Here is an 18,821-nt window from a genome sequence, read left to right on the forward strand (position 1 = left end):
GCAATCCCTCCATTAATGGCAATGGATATTTACTGCCTTTCTTCTAAAGGGAGGATTTATATGGCTTTTAATTTGTGTAAGTTGGACTGCATCATAAATGGTTCACCCTCTAAATTACAAGGTAAGCTTGCCAATGGAGATGACCTTGTTTATTAAAATCTAATTAATGGAAGTTTTAGAAAGTCCCTGAGAGGGTTACTGAATTTCTGTTTTTCCCCAAACCCAATAAACATCCAAGACCTAGCTGGCTAGAATGAACCACAGAACTCGGAACCTCACTGTGAAGTTATCTGGTTAGTGCTTCCTTCAGCCATTTTCTCCAAGAGTGCATTTCTCCAAGAATCATTTCCCAAAAATAGTACTGGCTAGCCTAGTTCAGAAGCCAGCTGTATCTCACTTTGTGAGATACGATTTGAAGAAAAAGACCAAGATGCTCTTTGCTCCCAGGATCTCATGGAACAAGAAGATATCGAACTTGTTATTTACATTCTCCAAAAATGAAAATAATGTCCTCATAATGTGCTCCTTTAAGTCATTCTCTGGACAAATATCTATGCTGTCTAAATGCTCTTTGTATACAGAAGATATGCATGGGTTTTGCTCCTAAGACTGAATAAGAATGTGGGCAAAATGATAATAGACATATGTGATAAGCCATAATTAATTGACTCAGCTCCCAGTCTGTGAACAAAAATCTCAAACTCCAGTAGTCTTAGGATTATCCTATCACTTCTTCCATTTGTCATTTCTCATCCCAACTTTATTTTTAAAATTTATTTATTTTTTAGATTTTATTCAATTATTTGACAGAGAGAGAGAGCAAGAGAGGGAACATAAGCAGGGGGAGAGGGAAAGGAGGAAGCAGGCCTCTTGCTGAGCAGAGAGCCCAAAGCAGGGCTTGATCCCAGGACCCTGGAATCATGCCTGAGCCAAAGGCAGATAGATGCTCAATGACTGAGCCACCCAGGCGCCCCTCTCATCCCAACTTTAAAACAAGAGTTTACAGTTGGTCTCCCCGCTCTCCTTTTCCATTTGATGACTAATCACTGAGATTTTTGTTTTCATTACTTTCCTGGAAGTCTTTGAGATATGCCCACCAATGATCTCCATACTGCTATACCCAATGTGCATGTTTTTAAAATACTAGACATTTTTTGTGATATTTAATATAATTAGCTGCTTTGCTTTTTTTTCCTTCCCTGAAGTTCTCTATTCCCTTGCCTTATCTTACACCTAATTGTTTTGGCTCTCTCCCAGATCTCAGATCATTTATTTTCAATTTCCTTGGGTTGTCCTTCTTCCTTCATGCTTGAGACGAATCACATTCTTACGCCTCTTCCTGTGGCTGGCTTTGGCTTTACCTTAGTCACAGTTATTGAAAGATGTTTTAGAATTTTGTTTTTATTTGAACCATCTCATCCTGAGGAGTAAATGTTTTTCATTACCATTGCTGAGACCTTTTTCACATGTCTGCATTTCACAGCATCTTCAAGATATTGATAACATAAAAAAAAATATATTGATCATCTTAAGGGCTCCCCAGAGTCTAGAGACAGGTAGAGGAAACCACTTCTACCTTCAAACAATCTTTGGTGTCCACTAGGGGAACAAAATGACCTGCTGAGATGAAGTGGGAATGACAAGGTATGTCAAAAATGATGTGATGTTTGTAGAGAAAAGATTGTGGTCGAATCGATATAAGCATCATTTCTATGGATCTGTGTTACTTGGAGGGGGCTTTAGAAATAGCAACAGGAAGAAAAAGCAGTGCTTCTTAGTTAAAAGAAGAATGTTTATCTCATTGAAAAACAGAGCCTTTTAAAAAGGACGGGCAAATCGATAAAATAAAAATTCAAGGTATATTGAACTTTTTTCTGAGGCCAGATTCATCAGAACTAAATGCTCTTTTGCAAAGATTCATCTGTTTAATAAAAATTTAGGGAGGAGAGAGTCTGACGATTGTTTTTCATGATTGGGAAGCTCTGCAGAGACAGTGGAAAGAACACCATATATACACAATAAGATGAAAATTCGCTATTATAAAAATTAGCCAGATTTAGAGGGTCTTTCATACCCAAGGAAGGGATCAGAAATTAGGTTTCCTCTGTTGTCTCGGAGTTTCAGCACTGGCTCCAAGGCTATGAACGAGGCACAGGAGATGCCCACATTATAACTCTGGGTGCAACTCTACCAACATTACCCAGTTACCTACCCCAGGTGACACAAGAGAAGCCTAAAATTTCCGGGAGAAGTCTAAGAGTGGGAAAGATATATTTGCAGCGTTGTTAGCATATTCTATCTGTCTGTAACCATCAGCACCATTGTGAGAGCGGGAAGAGGGGAGCTTCTGAGGAATGAATCAGAGAGCTTGCCCCGTATTTGCTGGAGTGAAATATGATGGCATGGACTCCTATCTGCCCAGAGGAGGGACGGAGGGACAGGGCATATTGTCAGTTGCCTCTTTCAGAGTTCCAAGAGACAAGAGTGCATTGTGGGCCAGATAGAACCTATGGGATGAAGCCAACCATGGAACCCACCCCAGACCCATCGAGCCAGGAGTGAGACTGAAGGTGATCCTGAAAATGTAGAGGGGAGACATCAGTGATCAGATAAACATGCCTTTCCAATCTCTGTGTTTGTCTGTTAGTTACAAATGAACTTTCAGGAACACTGAAGGAACCCAGAATATTCACCCTAATTTTTAAAGATACATGAAGCTAGTACAAATGAAGGTGTTCCCAATGACTACTTTTGAGTTGACCTTCGAGTTGACCTTGAACTGCTAGAGATGAAAATACATGGAAAATAGTCCAAACTAGTCCTCAATCCAGTGAGACAAATTTGCTATGTGATAAAAACATAGACTCTCATATCTTTTCTAGAAAAACAACTAAAATTATTTTAGCAGAATTTGAGAAATAGAAACATACAACCTCCCTATTCCTAGTTTCTGGAATAGGGAGATTGGTTTGTTTTGCCTAGTTCAGCCACTAAGTAAATACCTTAGACCAATCATAGTTTTATTCTGAATCTGTTACCTCATCTGAAAAATAAGGGTGATAACTAGATCATCTCCCAAAACATAGGCTAGATACTATATTAATGGCTTCCTGAGAAACTACATAGAACAATGAAGTCCTGTGCTTAAAGACTTCCACTGATTTCCCCCTTGAAAAATAGACCTTCATGATGTTTTATGCCACATTTTTAAGTTAGCCAAATTTGTTGCAACAATTATGACTTGTTGATCTAGAATTAGAAAACAAACAAGCAAACAGTAAGTGAAATCAGAGAACTACAGGGGAGGAGAAAAGTATTTTCCTCTACCTAGCATAGGATCTCCAGCTGGGGTCCTCTGTTAGACTGGCCAGAGACAGATTAGCAAGAGGAAAACAGAGAAGTTTCAAAGCATGAGACTTATGTATGTTCCCATAAGGGCACTCAGTGATGAATAACCCAAAATATGTCTAGAACTTGGACTTTCATACTGTCTTAAGCCAAAGGACAAAAGGGTTTGGGCTTCTGGGTGGGAGACAAGTTATGAGAAAGGGACCAGGAAAGTATAGTAACCAAGAGTTGTTCAGTAAGATTTGTTTTGCAGATTAAGTCAGTGTCTTCTCCATTGAAAAGAGTTGTTGAGAGTTCTTCTTTCAGGTACAGAAGAAGGAGACATGTCTACAAAAGGAACTTTCCTTATGAAAGAAACATTTGTGCCTTTTCTAGAGCTTTTCCTGTTTCCACTGATCTCAGTGGGTTTTAGTTCAAAAGAATCTGTATACCAAAGGGACCTATTCTGGAGTTGCATATGCTGATCCCCTCCATAACCAAGATATAGTATAACTTATCTTTATAAAGAACCAAGAGCCCAGATAAATTTAGCAGCTTACTTTTATGTAGAAGAAGGGTTAAATTAGTACTATAGTCTTTAAGATCTAATTCTTCCCACTATATTAATTATCTATGAGACTTCGAATTGAATACTAGTTTTCTAAAGAAAAAAATAAAACCTCAATTAGAGGAAAGGGATAATAAAGTTTTTCAAGAGCATTCAAGGAACTTCCATTATGAGAAGAGTTTTCTTTCTCATCTTTCACCATTGATAGTAAGCATATACTAATTACTATTTTAGGATTGTGCCTAGTTAACTTCTGTGTTTGTTCATGTATTTATTCAGTCATGAAACATATGGAGAGAGCTACTTTTAGGTGTCTACTAGTATTTGGTTGATAAAGTTGCATGAGGCAATATATATGGCCTCAAGGAACTTGCATTCCAGAAGGAAAATCAAAGAAGAACATTTTGCATAGAATCCCAAAATGGTTACTAAGGGTTTTCTAAGAGATTCTATACTGAAAAGATAATTGTCTTGCATTTATAAAAGGCCTAAGCTATTCCCACTGAACAGGAGTAATTGAATCTGTAATTACTTTCATTTCATAGGGGACATAGACATGGATTCTAAAGATCTAATTGTGATGGTTGTTTTCTTAATTACTCTAATTGCTTTGTAGAGAACACTACCTTTCATCCGTTGAGGAAAGCTCAATAGTCAATAGTGACTGAGGACACCATTAGAAGAATTTTAAAAGTTCCACTTTCTATGTATCAGACTTGGTTGTTTATTCAGCATCTGATGATACAGCCATGCTGAGATAGCCCCCGTGTGTTCTATAAACAAAGGCATTGGCTTTTGGTCATGATTTTTGTAAAGGAACATAAAAGAATGGACAGACCTGCTCCACGCTGACAGTAGGGCTGTCCTTCTAAGGACATATGATCACCTCACCTCCCTGCAGTCATTTCCTCCATCTCCCCAGTCCAGCCTCCACAATTCATAGAGATCTGCTTTCTGAAAGTAGGCCTTTGTCCCATTCCATAGATTCTATTAAAAATAGATTGAAACAATGGTTTGTCACATTATTCCCTGGAAGCAGGTGTTAATAGGGGCCAAGATAGAGGGATAATGGGAGCATTAGTTTCTTGTTAAGGGAAAGGCAGTGGGGTACATCCCCAGGCAGAGAAAATTTTGAGAGGCAGAGTTGATGACAAAAAGAAAAGACAAAGGATAAAAATCTCCATTTCATTAAAAAAAATGTTTTAACTAGAACTGGCCTTGACTTAAGTTTATTTGTTTCCCATATTTCTCATGTACATTAGGTATGAACTAATACACAGTAGAGTATTAGCATTTGACATTATACCCTGAAGAACCATCTCATTCCTGGGTGGAGTCACTTTAGGTATTGGATGTGTTCCTGAAGAGTTCTTTGGGAGTAAAATTTGTCAGGTTCAACTGTTTGCATATCCCTATTTCCTTGTACTTCCAGAGTTACAAGGATTAAATGAGATGATCCATGGTCAAAACACTGTAAATATTTTAAAATGATACAACCATAAGTTATTTATGTGCTTTTTGACTCAAAAGATGGAAAGACTAAGAATGCAAACGTTTTTTGATAAAAACAACTACTAATGAATCTAACATTTTTAGTGGAACTTATTAGAAGAATATTAACTTCCCAGAAAAATTCAGTAAAATTCTTGTAGGGTTTTACCTTTTGACCTACTTTTTCTCAATACTTACTAAGAAAGAAGTATGTGTCTGGAGATAACTATTAAGAGGCAGAAAGGAGGGAAAGATAACAAAAACTTACAGGTAATATGGACATATTTTTTGAACCAAAAATCACACAGAATATTACAAATAGTTTAGAAATAGTCCTTGAGATGAAGATATGCTAAAAAGTAATGGCATTTCCAGGATATTACCACTGCAAATGGTGATGGGTAAACAGAACTCCAGTGTTAGGTATGTCCTGAAAAACCAAGGACATTTGATTTTTGAGGAATGAGGTACAGTTACTATTTTATTTTATTTATCTTATTTTTTTTTTAACATACAATGTATTATTTGCTTCAGGAGAACAGGTCTGTGAATCATAAGTTTTACTCATGATTAATCATGAGTCTTACTTACAAGTCACAGCACTCCCCATAGCACATACCCTCCCCAATGTCCATAACCCAGCCACCTTATCCCCCCCCCCCCACTGCAGGAACCCTCAGTTTGTTACCTGAGATTAAGAGTCTCTTATGGTTTCTCTCCCTCCCCTGTCCCATCTTGTTTCATTTTTTTCCCCTCCCTTTCTCTCATGGCCTCCCCATCCTGCCTCTCAAATTCCTCATATCAGAGAAATCATATGATAATTGTCTTTCTCTGATTCACTTATTTCACTCAGTATAATACCCTCTAATTCCATCCACATCATCATAAATGGCAAGATTTTGGTTTTTTGGATAGCTGCATAGTATTCCATTGTATTTCTATACCACATAATTCATTCATCTGTTATGGTCATCTAGGTTCTTTCCGTAGTTTGGTTATTGTGGGACATTGATGCTATAAACATTGGGGTGCACATGCCCCTTCGGATCACTACATTTGTATCTTTAGAACAAACACCCAGTGGTGCAATTGCTAGGTCATAGGGTAACTCTATTTTCCAGAGTGATTGCACCAGCTTGCATTCCCCTGTCTCTACATTCTTGCCAACACCTGTCAGTTCTTGACATTAATTTTAGCCATTCTGACTGGTGTGAGGTGGTACCTCACTGTAGTTTTGATTTGTATTTACCTGATGCTGAGTGATGTGGAGCACTTTTTCATGTGTTTGTTGGCCATCTGGATGTCTTCTTTGCAGAAATGTCTGTTCATGTCTTCTGCCCATTTCTTTGATTGGACTCTGTTCTTTGGGTGCTGAGTTTGATAAGCTCTTTATAGATTTTAAATACTAGCCTTTTATCAGATATGTCACCTGTGAATATCTTCTCCCATTCTATCGGTTGTCTTTTGGTTTTCTTGACTGCTTCCTTTGCTATGCAAAACCTTTTGATTTTGGTGAAGTCCCAATAGTTCATTTTTGCCCTTGCTTCCCTTGCATTTGGTGATGTTTCTAGGAAGAATTTGCTGTGGCTGAGGTTGAAGAGGTTGCTGCCTGTGTTCTCCTCAAGGATTTTGATGGATTTGTGTCTCACATTGAGTTTTTTTCATCCATTTGGAGTCTATTTTTATGTGTGGTGTGAGGAAATGGTCCAGTTTCTTCTGCATGTGGCTGTCCAACTTTCCCAACACCATTTGTTGAACAGACTGTCTTTTTTCCATTGGACATTCTTTCCTGCTTTGTCAAAGATTAGTTGACCATAGAGTTGAGGGTCCATTTCTGGGCTCTCTGTTCTGTTCTTTTGATCTATATGTCTGTTTTTATTCTAGTACCATACTGTCTTGATGATTACAGGGATCAACTCCTTAATTTCTCTTTCTTCTGTCTTGCTATTGGTATATATAAATACAACTGATTTTTCTGCATTGATTTTATATCCTGACACTTTACTGAATTCCTGAATGAGTTCTAGCAGTTTTGGAGTGGAATCTTTTGGGTTTTCCACATAAAGTATCATATCATCTGCAAAGAGTAAGAGTTTGACTTCTTCTTTGCTGATTCAGATGGCTTTTATTTCTTTTTGTTGTCTGATTGCTGAGGCTAGGACTTCTAGTACTATGTTAAATAGCAGGGGTGATAGTGGACAGCCCTGCTGTGTTCCCCATGGAGAATGATATTCGCTGTGGGTTTTTCATAGATGGCTTTTATGTACCCTCTAGCCCTACACTGTGAAGAGTTTTGATGAAGAAAGGATGCTGCACTTTGTCAAATTTTTTTCAGCATCTATTGAGAGTATCATATGGTTCTTGTTCTTTCTTTTATTACTGTATTGTACCACATTGATTGATATGTAGATATTGAACCAAATTTGCAACCCAGGAGTAAATCCCAGTTGGCCATGTGAATAATCTTTTTAATGTACTGTTGCATCCTATTGGCTAGTATTTTGGTGAGAATTTTTGCATCCATGTTCATCAAAGATATTGGTCTGTAATTCTCCTTTTTAATGGGATCTTTGTCTGGTTTTGGGATCAAGGTAATGGTGGCCTCATAAAATGAGTTTGGAAGTTTTCCGTCCATTTCTATTTTTTGGAACAGTTTCAGGAGAATAGATATTAATTCTTCTTTAAATGTTTGGTAGAATTCCCCTGGGAAGCTGTCTGCCCCTGGGGTCTTGTTTGTTGAGAGATTTTTGATGACTTCTTCAATTTCCTTACTGGTTATGGGTCTGCTCAGGTTTTCTATTCTTCCTGGTTCAGTTTTGGTAGTTTATATATGTCTGTAGGAATGCATCCATTTCTTCCAGATTGTAAAATCTCAAATTTGCTGGCATATAGTTGCTTATAATATGTTCATATAATTGTATTTCTTTGTTGTTGGTTGTGATCTCTCCTTTTTCATTCATGATTTTATTAATTTTTGTCCCTTCTCTCTCTCTCTCTTTTTGATAAGTCTGACCAGGGATTTATCAATCTTATTAATTCTTTCAAAGGACAAGCTCCTAGTTTTGTTGGTTTGTTCTACTGTTCTTTTGGTTTCTTCTTCTTCTTCTTCTTCTTTTTTTTTTTAAGATTCTATTTATTTACTTTGACAGACAGAGAGAGATCACAAGTAGGCAGAGAGGTAGGCAGAGAGAGAGAAGCAGGCTCCCTGCCAAGCAGAGAGCCCAGTGCGGGACTCGATCCTGGAACCCTGAGACCATGACCTGAGCCGAAGGCAGAGGCTCAACCCACTGAGCCACCCAGGTGCCCCATGTTCTTTTGGTTTCTATTTCATTTATTTTTGCTCTGATTTTTATTATTTCTGTTCTCCTGCTTGGTTTAGGCTTTCTTTACTTCTTTAGGTTTAGGGTTAGGTTGTGTACTTGAGACCTTTCTTTTTTCTTGAGAAAGGCTTGTATCACTATATACTTTCCCCATAAGACCACCTTTGCTGCATCCCAAATATTATGAACCATTGTGTTTTCATTTTCATTTGGTTCCATGAATTTTTAAAAATTCTTCTTTAATTTCCTGGTTGACCCATTCATTTTTTTAGAAGGATGCTCTTTAGTATCCATGTATTTCCAACTTTCCTCTTGTGGTTGAGTTCTAGTTTCAGAGCATTATGGTCTGAAAATAGGCAGAGAATGATCCCAGTCTTTTGGTACTGGTTGAGACCTGATTTGTGACTCAGGATATGATCTATTCTGGAGAATGTTCCATGTTCACTAGAGAAGAATGTCTATTATGTTGCCTTGCAATGGAATGTTCTGAATACATCTTTGATGTCCATCTCGTCCACTGTGTCATTTAGAGCCTTGATTTCCTTGTTGATCTTTTGCTTACATGATCTGTCCATTTTAGTGAGGGGGTGTTAAAGTCCCCTACTATTATTGTATTATTGTCAATATGTTTCTTTGATTTTGTTATTAATTGGTTTATATAATTGGCTGCTCCCTTGTTAGGGGCATAGATATTTAAAATTGTTAGATCTTCTTGTTGGACAGACCCTTTAAGTAGGTTATGGTGTCCTTCCTCATTTCTTATTGTAGTCTTTGGCTTAAAATCTAATTTATCTGATGTAATAATTTCCACCCCAGCTTTCTTTTGATGTCAATTAGCATGGTAAATTGTTTTCCACCCCCTCACTTTAAGTCTGGCAGTGTCTTTGGGTCTAAAATGAGTTTCTTGTAGATAGCATATCAATGAGTCTTTTTTTTTTTTTAAGCCATTCTGATACTCTGTGTCTTTTGATTAGGGCATTTAATCCATTTACATTCGGGTGTGACTATTGAAATATATGAGTTTAGTGACATTGTATTGCCTGTAAGGTGACTGTTACTGTATATTGTCTCTGTTCCTTTCTGGTCTATTACTTCTAGGCTCTCTCTTTGCTTAGAGGACCCCTTTCAATATTTCCTGTAGGACTGGTTGGTGTTTGTAAATTCTTTTAGGTTTTGTTTGTCCTGGAAGCTTTTTATCTCTCCTTCTATTTTCAATGACAGCCTAGCTGGATATAGTATTCTTGGCTGCATATTTTTATCATTTAGTGCTCTAAATATATCATGCCAGTCCTTTCTGGCCTGCCAGGTCTCTGTGGATTGGTCTGCTGCCAATATACTATTTCTACTACTGTATGTTACAGACCTCTTGTTCCAAGCTGCTTTCAGGTTTTTCTCTTTGTCAATAAGACTTGTAAGTTTTACTATTAGATGATGGGGTATGGACCTATTTTTATTGATTTTGAGGGGATTTCTCTGTACCTCCTGGATTTTGATGCTTATTCCCTTTGCCATGTTAGGGAAATTCTCTAGTATAATTTGCTCCAATATACCTTCTGGCCCTCTCTTTCTTCGTCTTCTGGGATTCCAATTATTCTAATATTGTTTTTTCTTATGGTATCAGTTATCTTTCTAATTCTTGTGGTCCAGTAGTTATTTATCTCTTTTTTTCTCAGCTTCTTTATTCTGCATCATTTGGTCTTCTATATCACTAATTCTCTCTTTTGTCTCATTTATTGTAGCAGTAAGAGCCTCCATTTTTTACTGCACCTCAGTAATAGTTTTTTTTTTTTTATTTCTACATGTTTAGATTTTAGTTCTTTTATTTCTCCAGAAAGGGATTTTATTTTTTTATTTCTCCAGAAAGGGACGCTCTGGTATCTTTCCATATTTTTTTTTTTTTGAGCCCATTAGGCACCTTGATAATTGTCATTCTGAACTCTAGTTCTGACATCTTACTAATGTCCATATTGATTACATCCCTGGCCTTCGGTACTACCTCTTGTTTTTGTTTTGTTTGTTTGTTTGTTTTGTTTGTTTGTTTTGAGTTGAGTTTTCCTGCTTTGTCATTTTATCCAGATAAGAAAGATGAATGAGAGAACAAAATACTAAAAGAGTAGCAATGACCACAGAAAAATATACACTAAACAAACTGGAAGAGAGCAGAAACTGGGGGGAGAAGAAAGGAGATTAAAAAGAGAGAGAAGAAATATATATAGTGAGAGAGATTGATTTTGGGTGTATTTTGGTCTGTTAGAAGAAACTGCTTCCCAAAATTTTAAAGAAAGAAAAACTTACATATATACAAAATAAGGGTAAACACAATGAAGGGATGGAATATGACTGTAAAGGTGAAAATTTTAAAATATTCTAAAAAAGGAATTGATACGATAAAGATGTTGGTTGAAAAAATAAAATAGAGGAAAGAATGTGATCAGGCTGGAGACTAGAACAAAGCTAGATTTAGGGTATATTTTGATCTGTTAGAAGAAACTGTATCCCAAAATTTTAAAGAAAGAAAAATCTATATGTATACAAGAAATAAGGTGAAATACAATGAAGGGATAGACTATGACTATAACAATAAAATTAAAGATTTTCTTAAAAGGTATTGATAAGATAAAATAGTTTAAAATGGTTAAAATAGGGGGCACCTGGTTGGCTCAGTGGGTTAAATCCTCTGCCTTTGGCTCAGGTCTTATCCCAGGGTTCTGGGGTCCAGTCCTACATCAAGCTCTCTGCTCAGTGGGGAGCCTGCTTCCCCGTTTCTCTCTGCCTGCTTCTCTGCCTACTTGTAATCTCTGTCTGTCAAATAAAAAAAAAATCTTAAAAAAAAAAGATTTACAAGAAGGTCTATTCTAGAGGGTATATCCAAATTTTTTAAAAGAAAAAAGTTAAAATAGGAAAGAGGAAAAATTTTTTAAAAATAGAATAAGAAAAAAAAAATTTTTTAAATTTAATTTTATGAAAAACTAAAGAATCATGGGGTAAGAGCCATAAATGCTACGTGTTGCTATCCCCTAGCTCTGGAGTTCCGCAGTTTTCATTGATCATGAAATTGGTCTTGGCTGGATGTTCTTGTTGATCTTCTGGGGGAGGGACCTGTGGCAGTGATTCTCAAATGTCTTTGCCCCAGGCGGAATTGCACAGCCCTTGCCAGGGGCCGGGCTAAGCATTCTGCTTGGGTTCAGTCTCGGGAGCTTTTGTTCCCTGAACACTTTTCCATACTGCTTTGGAGGATGGGAATGATAATTGGTGGCCTCCTAGTCTCCCACCAGGAGGAGCTGAGAGCTCAGTGCCCCACTCCTCAGTGCCCCCTCGGAGAAAATCAGTCCATCCTTCCCATCTCCCTGGTCTGCAGCTGTGCTCTGAGCTCACCTGGCCTGTGACCAAGTCTTTCTCTCTGATGCACAGCCCCGTTTGGAGTCTTCAAACCCAGCAGATTCCTGTTGCACGCTCCCATGCCACTCCTCCCAGAGGAGGAAGAAGGTGGTCTCCCCAGGATCTGCCATTTGTGGGGTCCCTGTTCAAAAAGCGATGGTCTGACTGTGCCTCAGATCACAGTTTAAGGAAACCCCCAATTGAGAGTCCAGTGCTCAGCTCCATCTCTGCAGCTGGCCTTCCCACTCGGATACCTGGGATCTCTGCCACACTCAGGCACCCCTGGTCTTTTTGTGTCCCCAAGAGTCCTGAGACCACACTGACTCCATGAGAGCTCCATCCCCTACTTAGCCTCTGGAGCAACGTTCCTCAGTAGAGCAGGCTTCTAAATATCCGATTTTGTGCTCACTGCCCTACTGCTTGCCGGGAGCTGCCCCCTCCCACTGCGGTCTGTCGTCCTGTGTATTGCCTCAGATTCACTTCTCTGCACATCCTACCTTCTAGAAAGTGGTCGCTGTTCTGTTCCTAGAGTTGTTGCTCTTCTTCTCATCTCTCTCTCTCATAGGCATTCAGAACTGTTTGATAACTAGCTAGCTGAATTTCTGGGACCAGGCAAAAATTAGGTCTTCTACTTTTTCACCATCTTTCTCTTCCCCTCAGTTCCTATTTTAAAGATAGTCTGGGAAGGTGACAGGCATAGCAAGCTGGGGTAAAGGGTACAAATGTTAAATAAAGAATGAGGATGAGACTTGGACATGGGTAAAATTGGTGGAGTGTCCTGCACCATTTAAAAATCTCATCTCCAGATAAAGAATGCTTATAGAAGTCAAAGGTGAGAACAGACTGAATAGGGTATCCAAGCAAGTGTTCTGAGTTCCTACTTAGGAAGCAAGGTGGGTGGACTATGTACACATTGATACAGGGTAAGGACCTTAAGAAAAGGGAGTCAGTGATTCTGTAGCCCCAGGTACATAGTCACAAGGCCAGGAAATGGACCATTTCATAATTCCACATGCTAGCACTTCCAGTGACATGTGAAAGGAAATGTTTTTCCCATTGAAAGCTGGTGTTTATGACTGTCTACAGTCTTTTTTTTTTTACATCACTATTGAAATGTAATTTATATACTGTAAAATTCACCCATTTTAAGTATGTGATTCAAGGAATTTTAATAAATTCACTGAGCTGTGCCAAAGAAATCACCTCAGTCCCAATTTAAGACATGTTCATTACCCCTGTAAGATTTCTGTTTATCATAAATCCTTGTTCCCATGCCCAACCCCATGCAACCACTAATCTAGTTGCTGTCTCAATAGCTTTGCCTTGTCTGGACATTTCGTATAAATGAAATTTTAGAATTTGTGGTCTTCTGTGTCTGGCTTGTTTCACTTAGCATGATATATCATTTTGTTTAGATTTTATTTATGTATTTGAGAGAGAGAGAGAGAGTGAGAGAGAGCATGAGAGGGGAGAAGGTCAGAAGGAGAAGCAGACTCCCCATGGGACTGGGAGCCCAATGTGGGACTCAATCCTCAGACTCCAGGATCATGACCTGAGCCAAAGGCAGTCGCTTAACCAACTGAGCCACCCAGGTGCCCCAGCACGATGTTTTTGAGGTTTATTCATTTTGCTTATTTCATTTTGCCCATTTCACTTTCCTTACTGCTGAATAATGTTCAGCAGTTATGGATATGGATATGGATATGGATATGGATATGGATACACTACACTTTGTTTATCCATTCACAAGCTGGTAGACATTTGAGTTGTTTCCACTTTGGGGTATTATAAATAAAGCTGCTATGAACAGCTACCTACAATTCCGTGTGTGACCATCAGCTTTCATTGCTCTTGAGTAGATGTCCACAAATGGAATTATCAGATCATTTGGTAAATCTGTGCTTAACTTTTTAAAAATTTTTATTTATTTATTTGAAAGAGCACAAGGGGAGAGGCAGAGGGCAAGGGAGAGAAAGAATTTCGAGCAGACTCCCTACTGAGCGTAGAGCCTGACACAGGGCTCGCTTGATCCCATCACCCCAAGGTCATGACTTGAGCTGAAATCAAGAGCCAGCTGCTTAACCGACTGACCGACCCAGGCCGACCATGCTTAACTTTTAAAAAACTGCTGAAGTATAGTTAAAAGCAACTGTGCCACTTTATGATGCCACCAGCAATGCGTGATTATTCCAGCTTCTTCCAGTCCTCATCAAAACTTGTTATTGCCTATTTATATTATCATAGCTACTCTGGTAAGAGGGAAATGTCATCTCAGTCGAGTTTTAATGACATTTTTCTCTGGCAATAATGCTAAGCACTATCTTGTGCCTTTATGTCCCATTACTATGCCTCTTTGTAAGCTAAAAGTTTATAGCTAAAACTTTGACTTTCCTGGATTCTTTCAGAAATTTCTAGCTTTGGTGGTGCTGTGATGGAAATGCATAAAGCTCACTGACTGTAATTCTGGTAGTGGTTGTTTTTAAGTAGACAAATAGTTCTAAAACTTCACAAAGGAGAAATTCTTCTCTGCTAAAATTATAGCACAAATTCATAGCATGGTAACTTTTATTGTTACAATTGCTCACAATTGCAAAAGTTTGGGATGTCTGTTTTTCTTCGGGTTTCTCTCTCTCTCTTTTTTTTTTTTTTCCACTAAGCTAACGGCAAGGCCAAACTGCGTAGAGGCTTGTTTGCTCTCAGTAGGTTAAGAACAGAAGGCAAGAGAAGAACAGACAGAATTCTTCAGGAAAATAGTACTGAAGCAAAATAACAGTAAGGCCAGCTTAGAGAAGGAAAATCCATAGAATCAAGTTTTATTGTAATAAGAAAGCTGATAGAAATGTTATGCAAGAGTCTTGAGTTCAGGGCCTATTTGAAATGGATGATAGAATTTTTCTAATGTACAAGCACAGTAACAGATGTAATTAGATTATGCTGACATGATAAATAGTTACTGAATATATCCCTAAATTAGATTGACCTCCATCTGTAAAGATCATAACTTTCAATGAAAGCTTGATTTGCTTGCTAAATAATTTTCATACAGGTGCTAAGACAGCAGTCTTACAAGTGTGTTCATGGGTCCCTTCCCGGATCTCAGTTTATGTCTTTTCGCCTACATGTCTTTTTTGAAAGTGTGTTGTGCTTCCTAAGACAGTAGAATATAAATTCTTTTGAAATGCACATGAGGCTTTCTCCAGAAGAGCTCACCTATAAGGTCACAAATGAGGCCTCAAGGAATACAAAAAGATTGAAATCATCCATGCACCTTTTCTGACCATGAAACTATGAAACTAGATGTCAGCTACAAGAAGAATTTGGAAAGACCATGAATACATAGAGTTTAAACTACATGCTCCTAAACTATGAATAGGTCAACCAGGACATAAAAGAAGAAATAAAAAATATGTGGAAAGAAGAGAAGATGAAAACACAATAGCCCAAAACCTTTGGAAAGCTGCAAAAGTGGTCCTGAGAGGAGAGCATACAGCAATACAGACCTATCTCAAGAAGCAAGAAATTTTTCAAATAAACAATATAACCGTACACATAAAGAAGCTAGAAAAAGAACAACAAATGAAGCTAAAGCCAGCATAATGAAGGAAATTATAAAGATTAGAACAGAAACAAATGATATAGAAACTTAAAACAAAAACAAAAACAAAACAATAGAACAGATAGTGAAACCAGGAGCTGGTTCTTTGAAGAAAATCAATTAAATTGATAAGTCTGTATCCAGAATTTTCAAAAAAAAAAAAAAAAAGAGAGGGGGGGGGATAAAGAATGAGAGAGAGGAGCCCAATAAAATCACAAATGAGAGAAGAGAAATAACAGCCAACACCACAGAAATACAATTATAAGAGAATATTATGAAAAACTATATGCCAACAAATTGGACAACCTGGAGGAAATGGATCAATTCCAAAAACATGTGAACTACCAACGCTGAAACAGGAAGAAATAGAAATCTTGAACAGACCAATAACCAGCAAAGAAATTGAATCAGTAATCAAAACTCTCGCAACAAACAGAAGTCCAATGTCAGATGGCTTCACAGGGGAATTCTACCAAATATTTAAAGAAGAGTTAATATTATTCTTCTCAAACTATTCCAAAAAATAGAAAAGGAAGGAAAACTTCCAAATTCATTCTATGAGTCCAGCATTACCCTGATACCAAAACTAGATAAAGACTCCACTAAAAAAGAGAACTACAGGTCAAGTCCTGATGAAGATGGATGCAGAAATTCCTAATAAAATACTAGCAGACCAAATCCAACCACACATTAAAAAAAGTCATTCACTATAATCAAGTGGGATTTACTCCTGGGCTGTAGGGGTGGTTTGATATTTGCAAATCAATCAATGTGATACACCACATTAATGAAAGAAAGGATAAGAACCATATGACCATTTCAGTAGATGAAGAAAAAGCATTTGATCCATGCATGATAAAAACCTCAACAAAGTAGGTTTAGAGAGAACATAACCTCAGCATCACAAAGACCGTATGTGAAAAACCCACAGCTAATATCATCCTCAATGGGAAAAAACAGAGTTTTTACTCTGTGGTCGGAAAAAAGACAAGGATGTCCCCTCTCACCACTTATATTCAACAAGGTACTGGAAGTCCTAGCCACAGCAGTCAGAAATAATATGCCTCCGAATTGGTAAGTAAGAATTAAAACTTTCATTGTATGCAGATGATGTTGACACTCTGTATAGAAAACCCAAAGACTCCACCCAAAAACTGCCAGAACTGATAAACAAATTCAGTACAGTTGCAGGATACAAAATCAACATTCTAAAATCTGTTGCATTTTTATACACTAAAATGAAGCAGCAGAAAGAAATTAAGGAATCAATTCCATTTGCAGTTGCACCAAAACCAGTAAGATACTTAGGTATAAACCTAACCAGAGAGGTGAAGGATCTGTGCTCTGACACCATGAAACACTGATGAAAACAACTGAAGACAATACACAAGGAAAAACGTCCCATGCTCACAGATTGTAAGAAAAAATATTGTTAAAATATCTCTACTACCCAAAGCAATCTACAGATTTAATGTAATCCCTATCAAAATGCTACCAGCATTTTTTTACAGAGTTAGAACAAACAATCATAAAATTTGTATGGAACCACAGAAGACTCTGAATAGCCAAAGCAGCCTTAAATCAGAAAAGCCAGGCTGGAAGCATCACAGTTCTGGACTTCAATGTATATTACAAAGCTGTAATGATCAAAACAGTATGGTACTAGCACAAAAATAGACACAGAGATCAATAGAACAGAATAGGAAACTCAGAAATGAGCCCACAACTATATGGTCAATTATATTTTTGACAAAAGTGGCAAGAAAATGCAATGAGAAAAAGACAGTCTCTTCAACAAATGATATTGGGAAAACTGCACAGCTACACACAAAAGAATGAAACTGGACCACTTCCTTATACCATACACAAAAAATAAACTAAATGTGAGACCTGAAACCATCAAGATCCCAGAGGAGAACACAGGCAGTAACCTCTTTGATATCAGCCATAGCAACTTCTTTCTAGATATGTCTCTCCTGAGGCAAGGGAAACAAAAGCAAAAATAAAAAAAAATTAAAAAATAAAAATAAACTATTGAGATTTCATCAAAATAAAAGGCTTCTGCATAGTGAAGGAAACAATCAACAAAACTAAAAGCCTATGGAATGGGAGGGCAAGTGACATATCTGCTAAAGGAGTGGTATCCAAATTATAAAGAACTTATAAAACTAAACACCCCAAGAATGAATAATCCAATTTAAAAATGGGCAGAAGACATGGATAGATGTTTTCCCAAGGAAGACATGCAGATAACCAACAGACATGAAAAAATGCTAAACATCACTGATCATCGGGGACATACAAATCAAAACTACAATGAGATTTCACCTAACACCGGTCAGAATGGCTAAAATCAACAACACAAGAAACCACAGGTGTTGGTGAGTATATGGAAAAAGGGGAACTCTCTTGCACTGTGGCTGGGAATGCAAGCTGGTGCCACCACTCTGGAAAACAGTATCAAAAAGTTAAACATAGAACTGCCCTACAATCCAGCAATTGCACTATGAGGTATTTAACCAAAGAATACAAGAACACTAATTCAAAGGGATACATGCACCCTGATGTTTATAGCAGCATTATCTTTAATAGCCAAATTATGGAAACAGCCATCAACTGATGAATGGATAAAGAAGTGATATATATTTATATATAAACATATCTTTATATATATATATATATATATATATATATATAAATAAAGGCCCATCAACTGATGAATGGATAAAGGAGTGATATATATTTATATAGTGAAATCTTATTTAGCTATAAGAAAGAATGAAATCTTGCCATTTGCAAAGACATGGATGAAGATTGTATAATGCTAAACGAAAAAATTATTCTCAGTCAGAGAAACACAAATACCAAATGATTTTATTTATATGTGTAATTTAAGAAACAATACAAGCAAAGGGAAAAAATCAGAGGGAGAGATAGAGAAAAAGAAAGACAAAACAAGATACAGACTCTTAATTATAGAGAAAAATTCATGGTTACCATAGAGGAAGAGAGGGGTAGGGGAATGGGTGAGCTAGGTGACAGGAATTAAAGAGTGCATTTATTGCAATGAGCACAGGGCAATGTATAGAACTGTTGACTTACTATATTGCACACCTAAAACCAATATGACATAGTATGGTAA

The 18,821-nt window shown here is 37.5% G+C and overlaps 1 protein-coding gene across 1 annotated transcript in view; it reads left to right on the forward strand.

The window, feature by feature from the left end:
* Nucleotides 1-18,821, forward strand: part of CNTNAP2 (contactin associated protein 2) — a 1,133,692-nt gene that overhangs the window by 776,152 nt on the left and 338,719 nt on the right. The gene's annotated exons all lie outside the window — the stretch shown is intronic.

Source organism: Mustela putorius, unplaced genomic scaffold (assembly GCF_011764305.1).
Source record: "Mustela putorius furo isolate JIRA1106 unplaced genomic scaffold, ASM1176430v1.1 tig00001680_pilon_pilon_pilon, whole genome shotgun sequence".
In the NCBI taxonomy this organism is placed as follows: domain Eukaryota; kingdom Metazoa; phylum Chordata; class Mammalia; order Carnivora; family Mustelidae; genus Mustela; species Mustela putorius.